Here is a 23,344-nt window from a genome sequence, read left to right on the forward strand (position 1 = left end):
AATCTTGTAGCACAAAAAATAAAATAAAATTTAAAAATCTACGAAACTATAATAGCATCTCTCCCTGGGAAAACTTCCCAGACCCACTCCCCATCTACCTGTTATCATGACTCAGGTCCTTGTTCTTTCCAACTCCTCACTTTCTCTATCCATTGAATGGGAATATAAAGATCTGTCATTGTACCTCTTGCCACAGTAAAAATATTATCCCATAAGCCTTTTACAAAATAACAGCCTACATGCTCTGAAACACTTCCAATTTTATAACCTGTGAAAAAAATGCCTCAATCCACATTGTCAGTTCAAGATCAATGTCATTCCACATAGAAGACAGTAGCAAGGGCCTTTGCAGGCCCATCGTGTTAAACGTCATTGCCAGTGCTTCTTTCCTGACCCCAGGGTTTCTCTTCCCTGGCCTGTACCCATAGAAACAAGCTTGGAAGCTGGCAGGCAGCAAGGAGGCTCTGCGTGCGTACGTCATCTGACTCCACTGTCGCCTTTCCAATACCCATCCCTGATTGCAGATGCAGGAGCTGGCTCTGTTGGGCAAGGTGGCGCCTAATTACCTCCCTTCTGTTTTTCGCCTGCTCTCCTCTCTTGTCCTCTCCCCTCCCACCCACCTCAGAGGACAGCCTTTCCAAGAAATAACACACAGGCACACCTGGCACGGTGAGATAGAGAAGCTCACCATGGATACCGGGCTCCCATTCCCACTCCGGCGACAGCTCCTGGGAATAAGTAACTATCTCTAGAATGCTACAAACTCCAGATGTGCACCGACGAGTGCCTTGAGACTTGGCTTCTCTGTCTCATTATGCCTATTTTTTTCACAAGTTTCATATATGCATATCAAGCTTTCAGAAGGGGGAAAAATGGAAAATGGTAATCTTCCTTTTAATATGCTACCACATGCCAGCCACGAACAGCTGTGCACACACAACACGTTGGACTGGACATGAAATATAGCTCACAACCATTTTTTAAGCATCCATTCCCAGGGCTTATATAACACATTGACTTGGAGGGAGGTCACACAGTCTTCCTTTTGCATAAAAAGGTGGCTTTGAAATAGGTACCACCATCTGGAAGCAGCCTCCTCCACTATTGATATGTAAAATGCACGTATTACACCATCTTGTCCAGGGCTGTGCAGCAGGAGGCTGAGATGCACACAGGCCCGGAACTGTTTAAATATACAGCCTCTGGTTCTCCACAGTGCTTACCTGGTTCTTAAAAACCATTTGTGAGCAGCCCAGGTGATGGTGAACCGGACGGGTTGACAATCTGCTAGTGGGTACATTTGTTTATGTGAGGGGGGAATGTCCTGGAGCCCAGATTTTCAGGGAATGATTTGCACACTCTCTAGGACTGTGCCAGGATCTCTAATAAGAAAGACTTTGTCAAGTGCATGACTGGGAGTAAACCACAAACACATGATGATCTCTGCTCCTTTGCTCATTATTGTCACGCCTTTACCTCCCTTCCTGAAGGCTTAGGTCCACCTTGAATTACTGGCTTTGTTGGGCATTTAGTCCTATATGGCTAATCGATCTTCTTGCAGTCAGTGGATGACTTTGTAAGCTTATTAACATTTGCTTCTTAAAATGAGTATCTCCCCCAAGAGTCTTCACTGGGCAGCTCTTACCAAAGTAAAATCTTGACCTCTGGAGCTATTTGACTTTTGTCTTATTCCTTCTGTTTGTTATTTCCTAGGTGTGTTTTCCATCTCCAATTTATTTTCAAGATATATGCATATCCAGGATATGTACAACAAAAATCAGCTGCCATAAAGTATAAAATGCCATCCGAAGGCCAGTCATGATCCCAAAAGCAAGCCCAGGAAGATTACGTAGAGCCGTGGAGTAGCTCAAAGGGTTAAGCTGTTAAATGCACAAATAGCAGCTCCTGTTACCAGCCTGGATTGGAAGGAAGAGAGCATTGGAGGTCAGCATGTCCTTTACATTGTGAAGAGCTTGAAAGGGCTAATAAACCCAACAGCCTATGGCAAAGGTAATTTATTTTATATTCCTAGTCATCACATGCAATATTTTTTGGAAGAGGAGAACAAATATAACTCAAAGGAAGTGATAAACAATTTAAAAAAAAATCTCAGAATCTTCCATCCCCGAGTTAAGAAAATATGTGTCTCTCTCTGCCTCTTTACAGTTTTATGGTATGTTTGTCTTCCTGTTTGTGTGCCAGCATCTTCTAAACACTACACTTAAGACTCGGGGGTGATGGTGGCCCTGCCTAGTCTGTGGCCAGTGGCCCTTACTGGGGGAAAATGCAAATGTCCTTATATCAACTCACAGGTGTCACACACAAGTTTCTGCACCAGGCTCTGCCAGCCCCACCCCTGGAAAACTTGTCCACTTGATTTATGAGTAAGCTTTTGGCTGGGAATAATTATTGAGTGGACAGCTCTGGGCTGATTTCCTGAGCAGAATGAGGAGGACAGCTTCTTTTGGCCTCCGAGGGAGAACCCAGCCCACCCGGCTTCTGTCTTGCACTTGCTGCATTTTACGTGAGTGAGGTCATTGGCCTGCAGATGAGGTAACTGTGCAGCTTGTGCACATGAACTGAAAGAGGTTGCCATATGACTGTTGGTGTAAACACAGGGAGGGCCCGTGGGGCCTGCTGACAGCTGGGCTCTGCTGCTGGCCACTAAGTGTGGAGCTGCAGGACTCCTGGAGCCTGTCCATGCTCTTTAAGGAGCCAAATTGCCACCTGAGCTCATGCTACCCCCTCCTAGCTACCAGCCACCTCTAGTTGAAAGCCACATCCACGTGGACAGAAAAGCACTGGCCAGTCCCACAACAGATTTGAAGGGAAATCTGGAGGAATAAATAACAATCCTTTAAAATAGGGCATTTTTAAGGCAAATGGACTGAGAGGTAGTGTTGCTTTTCAAGGCCAGCTCTCAATTTCTCTTGCACTCCCCTGGTAGGTTAGTTCCAATGGGGTATTTAGACACATCTCATATTCTCTAAGCTATAATCATGGTTGCAAAACAAGTATTTACAAAAACGATAGAGAAATACAAGCTTCTTCAAATTATAGTGACATGTAATGTATTTTCACATGTAGAGTTGTCATCTCCCGTGTTCTAGTTCCAGTTCCAGCCCCGCAACTTTTAATGTCAGAAAGTCCTCTCCAAGGTCAAATCAGATGAGCTGAATTCTTCAGCTGTCTTCTGCCTTCTCATTTAGCTCACTTTGAGTGAGCCCTACCACGTACTGAGCACTGTGTTAATCAATGGGAAGAAGGCAAGAGACAAGAGAATGTGGTGTTCTCCCTCTCAGCACTCACACTCTTGCAGACAATTTAACAATGATGTTATACTGGATGTTGTGTTTCATGGTGGGGAATGTGGGAGCTACAGAAGCAGATGACATGGGACTCTAGTCTAGGGATCAGGAAAAGTAGCTGCTGAAAATCGCACACCTCAGCTGCCACCAGAAGGGTGAGAGTAACAACAAAAGTAAAGGCAGCAGTACGGGGCTTACTGCATGCTGGCAGCTGCAGGGCCTGTGACATGTCGGGTAACAACCCTGGGAAATAAATTTGTTATTATCGCCATTGTCTTAGTTAGCAAGTTCTGCTTTAACACAAGTGGATGACTTTAAAGAACAGAAATTCAATTTCGTACAATTTAGGAAGTTAGAAGTCTGAATTCAGCACACTGACTATAGATAAAAGCTCTCTTTACTCTGTAAGATTTAAAGGAAGGTCCTTGTCTCTTTCAGATTCCACAGCCCCAGTGCCCCTTGGTTCTTTGGCCACCTTCATATAGCCTCTACCTCCTCACATCCCTGTTTATACTTCTTTTTATGTCTAATCTGCTCTTTTATAACTCAGATATGAAGGTTTTTTGTTTGTTTGTTTGTTTAGGCCACACCCTACACTGATTTGTTCTTATTAACATAACAAATAAAACCCTATTCCCAAACAGAATTACATCCACAGGTACAGGGGTTAGGATTCCAACATGTGGGGGCGGGGGGATGGCAGGGGGGACACAATTCAATCTATAATACTCACTTTACAGATACCACAAGGGTTGCAAGAAGTTAAGCAACTTGCCCAAGGAAGTGGCAGAATTGTGATTTGAACCAAGAGATTGGGACCTCAGACCCTGTTCTCTACCATCTCTCTGCCTCAGACACAAAGTGACAACAAAGCAAGCATGTGGACTGTGTCCTACCAGTCACTAGGCAACTGGGCAGACAGGGAGGGTGAGACCCTAGGATAAGAGAGCATGATGATGGAGGGGGCATTCTGGGAAGAGAAAGAGCCATATATGTGTAGGGCAAAGTGTGTATGTAAGTGCACATATTTATGTGTGTATATGTGTGTACATATGTATGTGTGTGTGAGAGAGAGAGAAAAAGAGACTCAAATCAACCAAACTCACTGCCATGGTGTCAGTCCCGACTCATAGTGACCCCTCTTTGGGTTTTCAAGGCAGTATCTCTACGGAAGTAGATTGCCCAGACTTCCTTCCATGGAGTGGCTGGTGGGTTTGAACTGCCAGCTTTCTAGTTAGCAGTCAAATGCCTTAGGCACTATGCCACTAGAAAGAGAATGATAAATCTCAGTTAGTTGAAATATGGATACTGAGTAGAAATTAGAAGAGTTTATAAAAGCAACATAGGACTTTGCAAGCCACACTAAAAAAAAAAAAAAAAAAACCCCCCATTGAGGGGATTCCAACTCATAGTGACCCCCATTGGGTTTCCAAGGCTGTGCATCTTTAGAGAAATAGATTGCTTCATCTTCCTCCCACTGAGTAGCTTATGAGTTTGAACTGCTGACCTTCTGGTTAGCAGCCAAATGCCTTACCCACTACTACCCCACCAAATCTCCTTGCAAGGCACACTAAGGACTGAAATTTTTCCTAACTGCTATGGGAAGTCATTGAAGGACTTCAGTGATAAATGAGGGGTTCAAATTTGTTTGTTGGAAATATCACTCTGGCTGCAATGTGGTAAATGAATTGGAGACCAGTGAAGGTGTGTTGCAATAATCCAAGCAAAAAGAACAGCCCAGACTGAGAAGAAGCAGTGGATACAGGACAAATCAATGAAGGGATTTGAGTTCAGCATAGGAGATAGATCAACAGGCTTTGGTAATTGATTGGCTATAGGCGTTGTGTGGGTGAGAGAGGGCATGGAGGGTGGGGAGGGCAAGAGATGTTTTCTGAAGAGCTGGAGGAAGAAGGGGTTTGGACATGATGCATGGAGAAGCACGGAAATGCAATCTGGTCTGAATATAGAGATTCAGGAGTCATCAATAGATAGAGGACAATGGGACTTTAGGAGTCCCTCAACTTCAGTGAGTTGTTACAAAGTCTCTATTCCTTTAACTTGGGACTTTCTGATACTAGTCAAGCAGTACATTCTCTCCCACTGGAATATAAGCTAAAAACAAAAAAAAACTCGCTGCCGTCAAGTCAGATCAGATTCATAGCAACCCTCCCTGGGTTTCCTAGGCACTATCACTACGGAAGTAGATTGCCCAATCTTCTTTCCAAGGAGTGGCTGGTGGGTTTGAACCATCAGTGTTCTGGTTAGCAGTCAAAATGCCTTAGGCACTAGGGACTTTTTTTTTTCATATTTTACTAAAATTTTTAAAGTGCAGTTAATATCAAACTCTTCTGTTTTTCTTATTTCCAATGGAGAAAAATCTCAATTTATAGCTTTGCAATATGAAGAATGTGATATTTAATTTCATAACAAGTGGCTTCTCATGTTTTTTTTTCTTTTAATTTTTGTTGTGATTTGAGGAAACTTTACAGAGCAACTTAGTTTTCCATTCAACAGTTTATAGACATTTTGCTTCATGACATTGATTGTAATACCCAGAATGTAACAGCATACTTTCAACTTCCTGTCTGTGTTTCCCATTTCCGTTCATCCTTCTTTTCTATCCCATCCTGCTTTCTGAGCTTTATCCCTAGGCAAATCCTTCCCTTTTGATCTTGGATCCTTGATTATTTTAAAGAGTGCATACCTTCCTGGTGTTACTGTTCATCCTGTAGGTCTATCTACTGTCTGGCTAAAATTTGAGCCCCAGGAGTAAGTTCAGTTCCAGGTTTGAAGGGTGACTAAGGGCCATAGTCTCAGAAATTCCACCAGTCTCTACTGGACCAATAAGTCTGGTCTTTTTTATGATTTTGAGTTTTATTCCACATTTTTCTCTCACTATATCCTAATCTATTGTAATCCCTTCAGAGTGGTCTGAAATGGTAGCTGGAAACCATCTAGTTCTGGTCTCAGGGTCATGGAGGCTGGTGTTAATGTGGTCTATTAGTCTTTTGGACCAACTGTTTGCTTACATCTTTGAGTTTCTTCATTTCTCTTTGCTCTGGACAGAGAGACCAATAGTTCCCCTTAGGTGGCCACTCACAAGCTTTTAAGACCCCAGTCACTACTCTCCAAAGTAGGATTTAGAACATTTTCTTTATAAACTATGTTGTGCCAATTGGCCTTGATGTCCCCTGAGACTATAATCTTGAATTCCCAGGCCCAGAAACTCGTTCCCTCAAGGTGTCTGGTTATGGCTAAGAAGCTTTCATAACTTTGCTCCCTCTATGCTCTACTATAAAAGGAGGTCTGGTGGAGCAATGTATCAAGCATCTGACTGCTAACCACAGGGTTGGCGGTTCAAATCCACCAGCTGCTCCATGGGAGGAAGATAGAGCAATCTATTTCCATAAAGATTTATAGCCTTGAAAACCATGGGGGCCTCTGTGACTTAGAATTGACTCAATGGCAGTGGGTTTGATTTTATGCTCTACTATATTCATGGACATATTTGCTGCACATACAAACACATATGTAGAAATCCCAAACATACATATATTGGTGGGTATAGTCCCATTCACCTTCACCCACTTGTTCAACTTGCGTGTCTATCTATGTATCCACTCATAGATTATTGTTACTACTGTTATTAAGGGATTGTGTATGTAAAAGTTTTTAGCTCTGTTCCCTTTAACTCTTGTGCTCCTCCCAATGTTTTCCTTTGCCTCGACCATTTTGTGCTAACTTCCCTCTCCCCCTCATTGAATATTGCCTTTGACAGGGACATTTTCTGTTTCATTCTTCCCTTGTTCCATAAAGCATGGCATATGGCCTGGAACATCAGAAATGTTCCATAAATATTGTGAAATAAAAGAACTAAAGGGTAATTTTTTCCAGGATATAGTTTAAAAATAATACTGGCATGAGGTTGTAAAAGTTTTCAAGACTACTAAAGAATTTAAAATTTAAATTCTCCCTGAATCCTTTACACCTAGACCCCACTAAGTAAGCTAAGGAATTAAATGCATCTATTGGGCATGCTCCTACCAGCATGGGACTGCTGTGTACATACTTCTCCAACAACAAGGTTTATAACATTTGCATTCTGCCTTTAACTATATATATGCAAGTCTTTCTTGTTATGTCAATATGTGTTGAATGTAAAAATTTAAACCTATATACAGCATCTATAACACTACTGCCATTGCATAAATGTAATTTGTGGCAACACCAAGCAATGCAATTGTACACACAGAAAAGTCATTGCAATACCAGAGTGTGTGTCACTAAACCTATACTGCTCAAGGAGAGTGTCCCACACAACAAGTTCAAATGTATTCTCTTTTCTTAAATTATATCAGCTGCTCTAAATCATGCCACATCTCAGCTTACTTCATATTTCAACTATAAGTTCCTTATACTATTTTAATTTTTCCTGCCATTTCTATTGTCTTTCTTTTTTCTTAATAATAGAAGACATATGCATTTATCTTATGATTATTATCTCCCAGGTTCTTAATCATACAGTTTGTGTAGTATAAGCCCTATTGTATTAAAAACATCCTTTGTTGTGTCCTTTGGCTTCCTATTCTAATTTGGACCAATTGTTTTCTAAGCCTTCTGCACAGCTGCCTTCCAAGTGTCCCTATTCATTGTACCCTTGGGCTACTTCCACTGTTTCTCAGATTCTCACTTTTCCTTTTTCTTTGAGTCCTTTTATTGTTTGGATTTTATTATTACTGTATCTTAGTCACAGAGACATTCTCTCTGATCCTTGACAACATCAAAAATATTCCTATTTTCTAGCCTTCCACTGGATCTTCACTCCGTGTTTAATGTGTTCTTCCCTTCCCCGTCTCAGATTTTAAGTAGTCCCTTCCTTTTATATAATTCAAAGCAGATTTACATGTTGTCTCCTCACTAAATCCTCCAAAAACCATTCAACCTTAAAAAAGACTTTCTCATCATTCTCTGCAAAACAACTTCTTTTTTATCAACAGAACATTTCTCACTTTCTGGTATTATTTGTATTTACTCCTTTATTTCTTTCCAGTCCATCCCACTAAAATGCCAGGGCCACGGGAGCAGGATTTCTTCTGGGTTTTGTTTTGTTTTCTGAAAATCTCAACCCTCTAGAGCAGTGAAGCACCTCAGTTGGTACTTCATCAAGTCCTGAAGTCTTGTTTTTTGCCAATGCCTTCAGCACAGCTTTGACTTCTTCCTTCAGTAGCATTGGTTCTTGACCATATGCTACCTCATGACATGATTGAACACTAACCAATTCTTTTTGGTACAGAGACTCTGATGCAATGCTGATGATGCAATACTGGATACACTCACTTGTCTATGCCATGAGATTTGTAAGACAGCCACCTGGCCAACTGATTGGAAAAATCCTCCTTCATACTAATCCCAAAGAAAAGTGACCCAATGGAATGTGAAAATTATCAAATAATGTCATTAATATCACTTGCAAGTAAAATTTTGCTGCAGATAATAATAATAAAAAAATAAAAATAGCTGCAGCTAGACATCAGCAAGGAACTGTCAGAAATTCAAGCCAGATTTACAAGAAGATGTGTAACGAGGGATGTCATTGCTGATGTCAGGTGGATCTTGGCTGAAAGAAGAGAATACCACAAAGATGTTTACCACTCTTTTATTGGCTATTCAAAGGCATTAGACTGTGTGGATTATAATAAATTATGCATAACATTGTGAAGAATGGGAATTCCGGAACATCTAATTGCACTCTTGCAGAACCTCTCCACAGGCCAAGGACAGTTGTTCAAACAGAAGAAGGGGATTTATATGGTTGAAAATGAGAAAAGATGGGCACCAGGTTATATCATTTCATCATACTTATTCAATATATGTGCTTATCAAATAATCTGAGCAGCTGGACTGTATGAAGAAGAACCTATGATATGCAGATGGCATAGCCTTTCTTTCTGAAAGCAAAGAGAACTTGAAGCACTTACTGATTAAAATCAAAGACTACAGCATTCAGTATGGATTACACTTCAACACAAAAGAAACAAATATTCTCACAACTGGATGAATAAACAACATCATGATAGATGAAGAAAATACTAAAGTTGTCAAGAGTTTCATTTTACTTGGATCAACAATCAATACCTATGGTAGAGGAAGTCAAGAAATCAAATGATATATTGCACTGGGCAAATTTGCTACAGAAAAAAAAAAAAAAAACATTTTAGAGTGTCAAAGAAATCAAAGATGTCACCTTGAGGACTAAAGTGCACCTGGTCAAGCCATAGTATTTTCAATCACCTCATACCCATGCAAAAACTGGACAATGGAAAAGGAAGACTAAAGACAGATTTGTGTATCTGAATCATGGCTTGGCAAAGAATATTGAGTATATCATGGCCTGTCTTGGAAGAAGTATAACCAGAATGCTTTTCAGAAGCAAGGATGTCAAAAGTTCATCACATATACATTGAACATGTTCCTAAAGAAGCACATCATGATTAGTAAAGTAGAGAGTCAGTGAAAAAGAAGAAGGTTATACACCAGATGGATTGACACAGTAGCTGAAAAAATAGATGTAAACATACCTACTATTGAGAGGATGGCACAGGACTGAGCAAAATTTTGTTCTGTTGTACATAGGGTCACTATGAGTCAGAACTGACTTCACAGCACTTAAGAATAACAACAAAGAGCAGTAAGCAAAACATAAGAGGGGCTCCATAGCATGACTGAAGGAATTTTCAGAAAGCCACACTCACATTCAACACCACATTTCTTCTCCCTCCTGTGACACGACAGAAGAAGAGAGGTCAGAATCTTATCATCTCTCTTCTGATATCTTGGTAACCTGAGACTGTAAGCTCTCAGAGGGAAAGGAGGCTATACACTGATGTTACAGGATGCTAATACATGAGGGAGATGCTCAAGGAAAAACCAGGTGTCATTTAGCTAACTGATGAGAAGTGGCTGGTGGGTCTGAACCAGCCAGCCTCTGGTTAGCATTCAAATGTCTTAGGCATTATGTCACCAGAGCGCCTACTGGCTAATTTTTGTGTCAAATTGGCTGGGCTATGGATCCCATTTGTTTGGTCAAACACTAGTCTCAATGTTGCTGTGAAGGTATTGAAATATGACCAACAACAGTCAAAATCAGCTGATTTCTCCATAATGTGAGAAAACCTTATCCAATCAGTTGAAGGCTTTAAAAGCAAACATTGAGATTTCCTTAGATAGAAGGAATTCTGCCTTGAGACTGCTGTTCTAAAGAGTTTGTACTTGTCATTCCCTACAATCTTGTGAGCCAATTCTTTAAAATTAATGAACAAACAAGCAAATAAATAAATCCCTCTATATAATGTATGTCCTATTGAGTCCATTTCTTTCTAGAGCATCCTGACTGATACAAAAAATATGCAAGCTAAAGGGTAAAGGCAAATTATTCAGTTTTTGCCACTAGATATATTGGAAGACTAGATATTTTGAAAATGCCTTGATGGCAAAACACTGAGATGCTGAAAAAATTACAATATTACATGAATTTACTAGCCCTTAATTGAGTTTTTAAGAGAAACATAAAGGGAGAAGAGAGGAGGAAACACTGCAAAAAAAAAAAAAAAAAAAATTCCATTGAACCATGGAGGGGGGCGGGCAAGAAACATAAAATAAATTAAGTAAAATCAAACGAAGCAAAGTAAACCTGAGTGAGAAAGTAAGAAAATTCAGGAGCCACACCTGCTCGGTTATCAATTGTCAATACCAGGATTCTACAGCAGGGGTTAGCAAGCTACAATATGTAGGCAGACTGCTTGTTTTTGTAAATGAAGTTTTATCGAAACATGGCCATCCCATTTCTTTATCTATTGTTTATGGCTGGTTTTGCGCTACTATAGCAGAGTTAAATGATTGTGACAGAGACAATATGGCCTAGTAGCCTAAAATATTTATTATTTGACCTTTAAATAAACCCTTAATGGTGTGAAGGGAAATGGGGTTTGGGGGCTTGTACAAAGTGGAGGAATGAATCTGAGACTCACATGAAGCTTGAACCTTCAAAAGACTCAATCTCCAGGGAAAAGGTGGACTAAGAAAAACTACCTGCCAGCAAATCAACCTAGTAGGGAAATCTGTATGTTACCATGATTAATTCCAAGTGGAAAATTATAATAATAATGAAGATGACGATGGTCATCTGTAACTACAGCCATGCTTTCACTTGGATCTTAGGTTCAAGTTTTCACTACTCACATAAACTTAAAAACCCCAAAGAAAACAAATTAAAGCAGTCCCAGTTTGGTAATATCATGTGTCTGGAAAAGAGGAATGCAAACCCTCTCTGGAACAAGTTATGTGAGAATTCTTGCAGTTAAATATAAGTTTAAAAAATAAAAGAGTTTAAAAATAAAAAACAAAAAGTAACTTACCAAACTTTAAAGTAACCAGCCACTGTAAGTCAGAATCAACAGAAAAAGGCATTATTTAAACCCACAAGGGCTTCAAATATTTGAATTATCTGATATAGGACATAAAATAACTATATATGAAATGTTGAAAGAAACAAATTATTAAAAAATAAACAAATAACAAAGACTATCAAAAATGACCAGATACATCAAAAAAAAGTAGAATTTATAGAAATTAGACTATATATAATTAAAACAAGTGAAATAGCAAAATAAACAAATAGCAGATGAAATAACAAGTAGCAAAATAAATAGCAGATGAAAAGAAGATTTGTGATCTGAAGAAAATATTTGGAACACAGCACAAAAAGATAATAACATAGGAAAGAGGGAACATAGAACATGAATTTCTAACATACAGAAATTCCACAACAGACATTAGAAAGAATGAGGAAATGGCCCTGTTTGAAAGATAATGGCTAAGAAATTTTCACAAGTAATCAAAGGCATGAATTCTCATAGACAGGAAGTATAATGAGTATGAGGCACAGAACTTAATCTGGCCTTTTTGCTCTGGTTTCTGAAAAATAGCTCTTGGAATTCCCAAACAATCAAGGTACTCTCTTATCTTTCTAAAACAGCCAGGCAACACTTAAATATGTGCAAATGAGTGAGAGCCCTCAACTCATCCCCTGGTATGATCAAGCCTGGGAACAAACTGTCCCTACCCTCTGAAACCTGACATTTGTCAGCAGTGTTAAAGAGAAAACTTTCTGAGTTGGTGTCAAGGTGTCTGACCCCAGCCCCCAACTTTCTAGGGTGGCCAGGGAGAAAAATATCTACTTTGCACTCTGTGTAGTGTAATGTAAGCTTTAGGGTATAAAAATGGCTACAGGAGGGACCTCAGAGTCCCTAGACAATGGTGCTAGCTTGAAAAATGCACAGAAGTTTTCAGCCTACCTAATTAAGCCTACCTAGCCTGAAGAAATTGGCAGAAGATAGGTCCCTTTAGTCAGTCCCTCCCTATAGTGCAAAGTGGGGTACACAGAAGAGTCACCATCTCTGTCCAGAAAGCCTTTTCAAGCCAACTCAAAAATGAATCTTAATTTGTTCTGGTGTACTGTCTGCTTCTTTTTAAAGTAGTAAAAGCCACTTTCTATGTGCTAATGCTCTAGGGGTATATAGTGTGTGCAGGCAGTAATTAGAATGAAGTGATATTCATGGAGGAATCACTATTAGCGATTGATCCCATTTTCCTAATGGCCTCCTAGCTGTTTAGGAATCTGGAACCTATGAGTGCATTTCAATAAAACCCAGGTAAAATAAATTTAAAAATATTAATACACATGCTAGGCATATCATGTGAAATTGTAAAACACCAAAGCCAGTGACAAAACCTTGAAAGCAGCAAAAAAAGAAAAGATAGATCACTACAACAGAATGACAATAGTTTGACAGCAGACTTCCAAAAGAAACAATGGAGCAAAAAGACAGTGGAATCACATCTTCAAAGGCTGAAAGAAAATAAATATCAATCTAGAATTTGGTCCCCAGAAATATTATCATTAAGAATGACATCAAAAACTCTCGGCAAAATAGGAAAAGAAGGGAAAATCCACAACATAATAAAGGGTGTAAATGCAAAACCAACAGCCAACATTATTGTTAATGGAGAAAGACTTAAAGCATTCCCGTTGCAAACGGGTACCAGACAAGTATGCCTTCTATCACCACTTCTATTCAACATTGTGTTGGAAGTCCTAGCCAAGGTAATAAGACAAGAAAGAGAAATAAAAGGCGTCCAAATTGGCAAAGAAGAAGTAAAACTATCTCTATTCATAGATGACATGATCCTATACATAGAAAACCCAAGAGACTCAGCAAAAAAAAAAAAAAACTAGAATAGAAAGTTTCAGCAAAGTGGCAGGATACTAGGCCAACATAAAAAAAATCAGTTGGATTCCTCTACATCAACAAAGAGGCCTCTGAAAAGGAAAACAATACCATTTACAATAAAAAGATAAAATACTTAGGAATATATCTTATCAGGGACACAAAAGATCTACGCAAAGAAAACTACAAAACACTACTATAAGAAACTACAAGGAATCTACGTAAACAGAAGAACGTACCTTGTTTATGGATAAGAAGACTGAATATTGTGAAAATGTCGATACTACCCAAAGCAATCTACACATTCAATGCAATCCCGATCCAGATCCCATCAACATTTTTTAAGGACATGGACAAACCAATCAATAATTTCATATGGAAAGGAAAGGGGCCTCAGATAAGTAAAGCACTGCTGAAGAAGAAAAATAAAATAGGAGGCCTCACACTTCCAGACCTCAAAACCTACTATACAGCCACGGTAGTCTAAACAGTGTGGTATTGGTATAATGATAGAGAGAGACCAATGGAACAGAATGGAAAACTCAGAAATAGACCCATCCATCTTTGTCAGCTGACCTCTGACAAAAGCCCAAACCCATTAAAGAGATAGCCTCTTTAACAAATTGTGCTGGCAAAATTGGATATGAACTTGTAGAAAAATGAAACAAGACTCATATTTCACCCCATACACAAAAGTGAACCCAAGTTGCATCAAAGACTTAAATATAAAACCCAAAACTAAAAAGTTCCTCAAAGATAAATTAAGGGCCCTAATTTATGGCATAAATAGACTATCAAGCATAACTCAAAATGCATAGGCAACGGAAGAGAAACTAGATGTCTGGGACCTTTTAAAATTTAAATTTCTATGTGCATCTAAAGACTTCTCTGAAGTGTAAAAAAAGAACCTACAGATTGGAAAAAAATATTTGGCTATGACACATCTGACAAGAGACTCATCTCCAAAATGTATAGAAAACTTCAACACCTCAGCACCAAAAAGATAAACAACCCAATTCAAAAATGGGCAAAAGAAATGAACAGACACTTCACTAAAGAGAAAATACAGGCAGCCAACAAACACATGAGAAAATGCTCATGATCATTAGCCGTTAGAGAGATGGAAATCAAAATAACAATGAGATATCATCTTACCCCAGCAATAACAGCAACATTCAACAAGACAGAAAATAACAAATGCTGGTGAAGCTGTGGAGAAATTGGAACTTTCATATACTGCCAGTGGGACTGTAAAATGGTACAACCTTTGTGGAAATGGTATGGCATTTCCTTAAATAGAAAACTGAAAATAGAAATACCATTTTAATCCAGCAATTATATTACTAGGAATATATCCTGAAGAGGTGAGAGACAGAAATGAACAGACATATGCACACCCACGTTCATCACAGCACAATTCACTATAGCAAAGAGATGGAAACAATCTGAATGCCCATCAACAGATGAATGAATAACCAAACCATGGTACAGTCACACAATGGAATACTATGCTACATTAAAGAACAATGAAGAATACACAAATCATCTCAAAACATGGATGAATTTAAAGGACATTATGCTGAGTGAGGGAGCTCTGGTAGCATAGTGCCTAAGGCCTTCTTCTGCTAACCAGAAGGCTGGTGATTCAAACACAACAGCCACTTCTCGGAAGGAAGTTTAGGCAATCTACTTCTGTAGTGATACCACCTTGGAAAGCCAAGGAGGGGTTGCTATGAGTTGGGTCCAACTCAATGGCACATAACAACAACATGTTGAGTAAAGTAAGTCAACTACAGAAAGACAAATATTGAATGGGTCCACTACTGTGAAAAGTCAAGGTAAGTTTATTCAGGGAAGGAAACTCACTTTGTTGGTTACCAGGGACAGGAGAGAAGGGGCAAGAAAACCTCAGACTATTTGGGAGTCACATGTTGATTTGGGTGAGGGGAGGAACAGTATGGAAAGAGTCTGTGACCAGCATGGTGACACTGGAGAAAAGAAAGACACCAAAATATACACAAAAGATACAGACAACAGAGGCAAACACTATCACAGACACAACACTGCAGTATCATTAGCACCAAATTCCAAGCTATGGATTAATGCCTAGACAGGTGAGAAGAACAGGTGGGGGTAGGCGAACAGGAATACACCCTAGACCAAGGATAGATTTGTCTGAAAATAATCTTACATATTCACTTGTGCTACAAAATTAACCACATACATTAGAGAAGCAACAAAAGACAGAGTGGGAGGAACTTTGCAGAAAAAAACAAACATCTTGTGAGAAAGAATCACCAGGCCTGGGGACTTAGGACCATAGTCGGGTGACATCATGCTCATTTGGCAACATAGTTCATAAAAATTTTGTTCTATAACCTACTTTGGTGAGTAGCAACTGGGGTCTTAAAAGGTTTTGAGCAGCCATCTAAGATGAAACTATTGGTCTCCTCTTGGCTGAAGTAAAAAAGAATGAAGAAAATCAGAGTCATCTGGAAACAATCAGTCCAAAGATAAGATGGACCTCAAGAACCTCAGCCTCTACAACCTGAGACCAGAAGAACTAGATGGTGCCCAGCTACCAATGCCAACTGCTCAGAAGGCATCAAACCTGGAGATCCTGGACAGAGTGGGAGGAAAAATGTGGAACAAAATTCAAAATCACAAAAACAACCAGAATTACTTGTTGGATAGAGACTGGTGGAACCCTCGAGACTATGGCCCCATGTTACACTTCGAGCCAAGAAATGGACTTACCTACATGGATTGGCTCTCAGCCCAACAGTAGAAAGACCCACATACAGACCACCTATCCCAGGTCAATGCACCCACCCACTCTAGGGAGATACGTCCCTTGGATCAAGCAGCCATGACACAAGAGGGGTAGCATTCACATATAGGGAAGGCCGGACAGACAAGAATGCATGGATGAAAGGGGTACCGGGAGGGGGTGTCACTGGGAGGAGAGGGGAGGAGAATTTCTTATTGTTTGGGACAGTAACTGGGGCCATGAAATCAGATGTGCATAAAAATAAATGAATAAGAATTACATCAAAAACATTTTCGGCTAAACAAAAGCTGAGAGAATTTACCACTAACAGCCCTTGTCAATGGAAAATTTAAAGGATGAACATTTGGAAGAAGAAACCTGATCCTAGGAGGATGCTCTGAGATAGAACAAGAAATGATGAAATGAGTTGCTCAGAAAAATATAGAGGACTTTGAGGCAAGAAAAGAGAGGGAAACAAGAAATCTGGCAAAAGAAAAACAGGATTTGGGGACCAAAAAAAATATCTAGTGGGGTATTTTATTATACATTATGCAACATCGAATGCATTGTGGATTTTCCCTCCTGACTTCCCGTAAGATCTTCGGTAAAACATGTTTCTCTTAAGTTTTTTAAGGAGCTAAATCTACTTCTCAAGCTACAATTAAGAAATGTATCTAACAAATCAAAAATACACTGAGCAAGAGAATAGTTACATAGGTCCTATATATGGAGTGTTGGGAGCAGAATGGGCACTGTTTCGGTATAGTTCCTGAACCTTTGTTTTGTACAGGGTAAGTGTTTTCTAGGGGAAGCTACTAGTGTTATTTCTATAGTTGTTTTTTTTTTTTTTTTTAGCTTCTCTCTCCATACCATTCATCTATAAATAAGAGGATCCAACTAGTCAGACTGGATTGTGGAAGTGCCCTTTGTATCTGAGATGGCAAATATTCTAGCACCATCATTTCCACCAAGGTCAGGCTTCAGTGTTTTTGATGGAAGATTCCAAGCACAACCTTAGAAATCAGAAAAGAACATTTACTGAGCACACTCACTTCTCACTTATCGACATGCTTAGTTTCTAAAGACCAGGTCATTATGTGAAAATTGGCATTTTGCAAAAATGGAGGAAGACTACATCATTACACAGCTGCCAGATTTCATCATTACATAACAGCCAAATCACTGAGAATTATGACCCAGACAAGTTGGCACATAAACTTAACCATCAGTCAGTGTTAATCTAACCTTGCATCTCAGCATTCATTGCTGCCAGAATGCAGAATGCAGAAAATTGTTGGATAGTAGACTTATAACATTGTTAAAAATATGAAATGTCAGATAATGAGATAAGTGATAAGTGAGGAGTACTGTAGTCATAAGATGAAGCACTGTGCTTAGCTCTTTTCCTGCATTATATCATTTAACTTTCATACATAAAGTACATGTGACCTACAAGGTATGTGTGGCCATTATATGGTGCAAAGGGGACATGAAGAAGTGGGGGGCAACAGTGAGGTTTGTTGTTGTCAGCTTCCATTAATACAACTCCAATTCACAATGACCTTATGTACAGCAGAACAAAACGTTGCCTGATTCTGAATCATTCTCACAATCACCAGCATGTTTGAGTCCATAGTTATAGCTACTGTGACAATTCATCTCACTAAGAGTCTCTGAAACCCTCATTGGCCCTTTATTTCACCAAACATTACGTCCTCATCAAGTGAATGATTCCTTCTAATAATGTGTCCAAAGTAAGTTGGCCAATGTTCTGACCCATAGGTTTTCTTTGGCTAATTTTCAGAAGTAGATTGCCTAGGCTGTCTTAGTTTGGAAGCTCTGCGGATACCTGTCCACTGTGGGTGACGCTGTTAGTATTTGATGTACTGGTGGCATAATTCCAGCATCATAGCAACGCACAAGCTACCACAGAACAACAAATTGACAGACAATTGGTGGTATATACAGGCCCTACAAATGTGGAGCTCTGGTGGCATAGTGCCTAAGGCATTTGACTGCTAACCAGAAGGTTGGCAGTTCAAACTCATCAGCCACTCCACTGAAGGAAGATGGGGCAATCTACTTCCATCAAGATTTACCACCTTGGAAACCCAAAGGGGGTCGCTATGAGTCAGGATCAACTCGAAGAGAGTTTGGTTTTGGTTTTTTACAAATGTGGGTATAATTTTGTTCCCAATAATTACATTATAAAATCAACATATTATCAATGATACCAATGATCTAAGAAGTTCTAACTAGAGGCAACTTGACTATTGCCTAATTCAAGGGTTGGCAAACTATGACCCAGTCAAACCCAGCCCACTGCCTGTTTTTGTATGGCATAACAATCTATAATGGCATCGATCTAAGAGTGGTAATTTTTTTAATAATTGGAAAAATAAAGAATATTTTATGACATGTAAAAATTATATGAAAATCAAATTTAAGGACCATGTAATTTCATTGGAATGCAGCCATGCTCATTCATTTACATATTGTCTATAGCTGGTTTTGGGCTGTAATGGCAGAGGTGGAACAGCTGCAATAGAAATCATATGGCCCTCAAAGACCAAAATAGTTATTTATCAGTCTCTTTATAGAAAATATTTGCCAACCCCTGGTCTAACTGATGGTATTAATATACTTAAAGAAAAAATATAATAATCAGAAAGGTCAACAATGAATGCATGCTACATAAATGAGCTAAGATGGCCTCTGTGTATTGACCCCAAGTAGCTTACTTCTTCATAGCAAACTTAGGCCTGATAGCCCCCCAAAAAAGCCTAATGGCACCAAATTTAAATTCATCCATAACCAATTTTTTTAAAAAAACACAAATAAGCAGATTTTTAGCTACCTACAGCCTGCCAGCTTAACATACCCTGTGAAATTGTACCCATGAACGGCTAGCCCTGGATAAGATAAAACCCTGTGGTTATAAGGGTCCCCAGCTGCATCTGTCCTTCAGAGCTTTCTGACTCAGAGACTCCCCATCTAGCTGTGAAAGGATGTCACCCAGATGCCCGTAAGACCCCTCCCTTCATCTCTTCCTCGGGGTTTTTCATAATCTCTTTCTCTTCGGGCAGTTCCCTATACCACTTGTTTCTGTAAAACCTCCTGTTGTGGAGGACCACCTCCTGCATGCAGCTGTCAATGCATTGACCTCAATAAATAGTGTGTGGTATAAAAAGACTATTCGATGGTCATATCTCTTCTCTTGATCAGCCCTAAATTTCCTCAAACTCACTGCAACATGTAAGGAGGAAATAAATCAAGGAAATCAAAATCAGATATACCCATCCAAGTATTAACCTATGAAGTTAACTTAGTTAAGGCTTAGAGTTAACAATTACTAGTAGGACTTATGACAAAAATAGAAGTATCAAGCTAAAATAGAGTATTAATAGTTATTATTATGGCCACCATTCACTAAATCCTCCCATGTGCCAGAGTCACTGGGTGGTGCAAATTGTTAATATGCTTGGCTGTTAACTGAAAGATTGGAGGCTCAAGTCCACTTAGACGTGGCCAGAAGAAAGAACTGGTGATCTGATTCCAAAAATTTAGCCAATGAAAACCCTATGGAACACAGTTCTACTCTGACATATATGAGGTTACCATGAGTTGGAGTTGACTCGATAGCAACTGTTTTGTTGTCATTGTTTTTTTTTTCCCCCTACGTGCCACCCTATACTTAGCACATTACATACATTATCTAACTTAATATTCACATCAAGTCTATGGGTTAGGTAGGTTCTATTTCCATTTCAGAGGTGAAAAATAAGAGGTTCAAAAAGGTTAAATGACTTTCTCAATGTCATGAAGTGAAAAAGTATGAGTCTTAGACTGCCCAACTCCAAAACTCCTAACCATAGCCATTAATATTCTAATTTCATATTCACCAAAGAAATGTCTGTCTGGTCACTACTGTGTTTGCAGCACCTAGAACAAAGCCTAGTACATCATCTCACTGCCATCGAGTCGGATCCAACTCACAGCGACCCCTTCTTGGGTTTCTGAGGCAGTATCACTATGGAAGCAGATTGCCCAACCTTCCTTCCGAGGAGTAGCTGGTGGGTGTGAACTGCCAACCTTCTGGTTAGCAGTCAGATGCCTTAGGCATTATGTCACTAGAGCTCCTGATTAAAAATTGTTTCTTAAATAATTGAAAGGCTCTATGCTCATCCAGCATAGTTTTCGTTATCGTTTGGCTTCCCATGTCACTTGCCTACCTAAAAATAAAAATAAAAAAACCAATTCATTGGATGGAGAATCCAAGAATCCTATCTTGCCACTTACATGTCTCACTATACCTCACTATCAAATAAAATAAAAACAGACTTTAATTTATACATCAGTCTTTTATGAAACTCCTTAGTGTAAGTCAATCCCTAATCCACTCTTTTTGCTGTTAGCTCCCATCGAGCCTCTCCTGACTCTTGGTAACTCCATGCACAACAGAAGGAAATACTGCCTGGTCCTGTGCCATTCCTATGATCAGTTACAGATCAGACCCATTGTGATCCATAGGGTTTTCATTGGCTGATTTGCAGAACTAGATCACCATGCCTTTCTTCCTAGTCCATCTTGGTCTAGAAACTTCACTGAAACCTATTCAGCATGCTAGCAGCACACAAGCCTCCACTAACACATGAGTGGTGGCTACACTTGAGGTGCATTGGCCAGGAATTGAACCTGGGTCTCTTGCATGGAAGATAAGAATTCTACCACTGAACCACCAGTGCCCCTCATTTCACTCTTGGGGACTAACAAAATAATGACTTTTAGCTTATGAAGTCATGGGTTTCAAGCCCTGGGCAAGGGATTTCCACACGATAGGCATTTGGGGACCTTCTGGGAATAGCCAGATGACAGCCTGTCTCACTATGCACTGCCCAGGAGCCCTCAACAGTGGGGAGTAAGAAACAAAAGACTCAAGTGTCCAGACCTCCTCACTAATAGGAGCAAAGCTGAGACTCCAAACCAGGTCTGTCTGACTCCAGATCAGTGCTGTGTCGTTCTGCCAGACGTTCTCTTTTGTTTGATAAGATGCCTATCTTTAAGATGCTTACCATCATCACTACTCTTTAATTAATCAAGAAATCCATACTCATTTCAGAAAAAGAAATAAATAAAACATAATAAAGAAGAATAAAGAAAAAATGTGCATCATTTCTCTCCCCAGAAATGATCTGTTAGCATTTTGGGTTCTGATCTTTCAGATTTTTTTTTTTCTTATACATATATTTTTAACCCAAAATGTAAAAAAAAAAAAAAAACCAAAAACTATCTTATACTGCCTTGGCATCAAAAAAAAAAAACCAAAAACTATCTTATACTGCCTTGGCATCTAATATAGTGAATGTTTTAAATATGGCAATTTATACAGATATTATATGATATGTGATTGTTGTTGTTATGTGCCGTGGAGTCAAACTCGACTCATAGTGACCCCTCCTTGGGTTTCCAAGGCAGTATCACCATGGAAGTAGATTACCCAACCTTCCTTCCAAGGAGTAGCTAGTGGGTTTGAACCACCAGCCTTCTGGTTAGCAGTCAAGTGCCTTAGGCATCACCCTACCAGAGCTCCCAGATATTATATATAATATGTGTATATATATATATGTTAAATGGGAGCTCTGGTAGCATAGTGGCTAAGGCACTTGACTGCTAACCAGAAGGCTGGCGGTTCAAACCCAACAGCCACTCCTCGGAAGGAAGGTTGGGCATTCCTACTTCCGTAGTGATACTGCCTTGGAAACCCAAGGAGGGGTCGCTATGAGTCGGGGCTGACTCGATGGCAAATAACAACATATATATTAAATATATATCTATATATATATATATGTATAATCATTTTAATGATGTTATCATGTTTCATTGTTTCATGGTATTAAAATACCATAATTTAACCAACACTGTTATTTAATCAAAATCATCCTCTTGGACTTTGAGCTTGTTCTAGTCTTTAGCTTATAATCTAATGTACCCATCTCATTCCCTGTACTTAATTCTCTGACTGCAAACTGATCCTCACCTGGTCTATCTCAAATGCCAATATGTAACTCCCTATTCCTGGCACTTCAACAATGATAATCATAGCTCTTTCCTCCATGTCTAGGTACAGAATCAATTCAAAGCAGACACAGTAGTTCAAAATAATTGTTTTATTACTAGTAAGTCTAAATTGAATGTCACACTTTAGGTATCTCCACAATTGAGTTTTCATAATAACCTCTCCCAGAGCTCTGGTGGCATAGTGCCTAAAGCATTTGACTGCTAACCAGAAGACTGGCGGTTCAAACCCACCAGCCAATCCTCAGAAGGGAGGTTGGGCAATCTACTTCCGTAGTGATGCTGTCTTGGAAACCCAAGGAGGGGTCTCTATGAGTTGGATCCAACACGATGGCAGTTGAGTTTCATTTTAATTTTTTTAATAGCCTCTTCTTACCCCAAGTCTAGACCCCAAGTCTTTGAAGAACCCCTAACTGAGTTAGCTTGAGTCTCAGAAGCAGACATACCCCAAATTGTGGTCTGGCACCCTTTGCATACAACTGTGTGTATGGTAAGGGTCTGGACTCTTACCACTTGGAGAAGGGACAGAGCGGAGCCCATGCTCCTTAAGAGAGGAGAAGGCTAAGAGAATGCATTCATTTCTCCAAACCTTGTCAGCTAGATCAGAATACCTCCATATGCCACGAAGGCTGAGAAAGGAACCCTGATGGCACAGTGGTTAAGCACTAGGCTTCTAACTAAAGCATTGGCAGTTTGAACCCACCAGCCGCTCCATAGAGAAAGATGTGGCAATCTGCTTCTGTAAAGATTTATAGCTTTGGAAATCTTATAGGGCAGTTAAACTCTGTCTTATAGAGTCACTATGAGTCAGAATTGACTTGTCAACAGTTGGTTTGCTAATGAAAGATCTGTGCTTGAACCCCACCCGTGGCTCCAGGGGAGATAAAACCTAACAATCTGCTCCC

General features: G+C 39.6%; 1 non-coding gene across 1 annotated transcript; it reads right to left on the bottom strand.

Moving 5' to 3' along the window:
• Positions 1-21,038: 21,038 nt before the first annotated feature.
• Positions 21,039-21,109, bottom strand: TRNAG-UCC. The gene has a single exon. It is a non-coding gene; the product is annotated as a tRNA-Gly (tRNA).
• Between the last annotated feature and the right edge of the window lie 2,235 nt (positions 21,110-23,344).

This window comes from Orycteropus afer, unplaced genomic scaffold (assembly GCF_000298275.1).
Source record: "Orycteropus afer afer isolate SDZICR_OR568_19922 unplaced genomic scaffold, OryAfe1.0 scaffold00060, whole genome shotgun sequence".
Lineage (NCBI taxonomy): Eukaryota > Metazoa > Chordata > Mammalia > Tubulidentata > Orycteropodidae > Orycteropus > Orycteropus afer.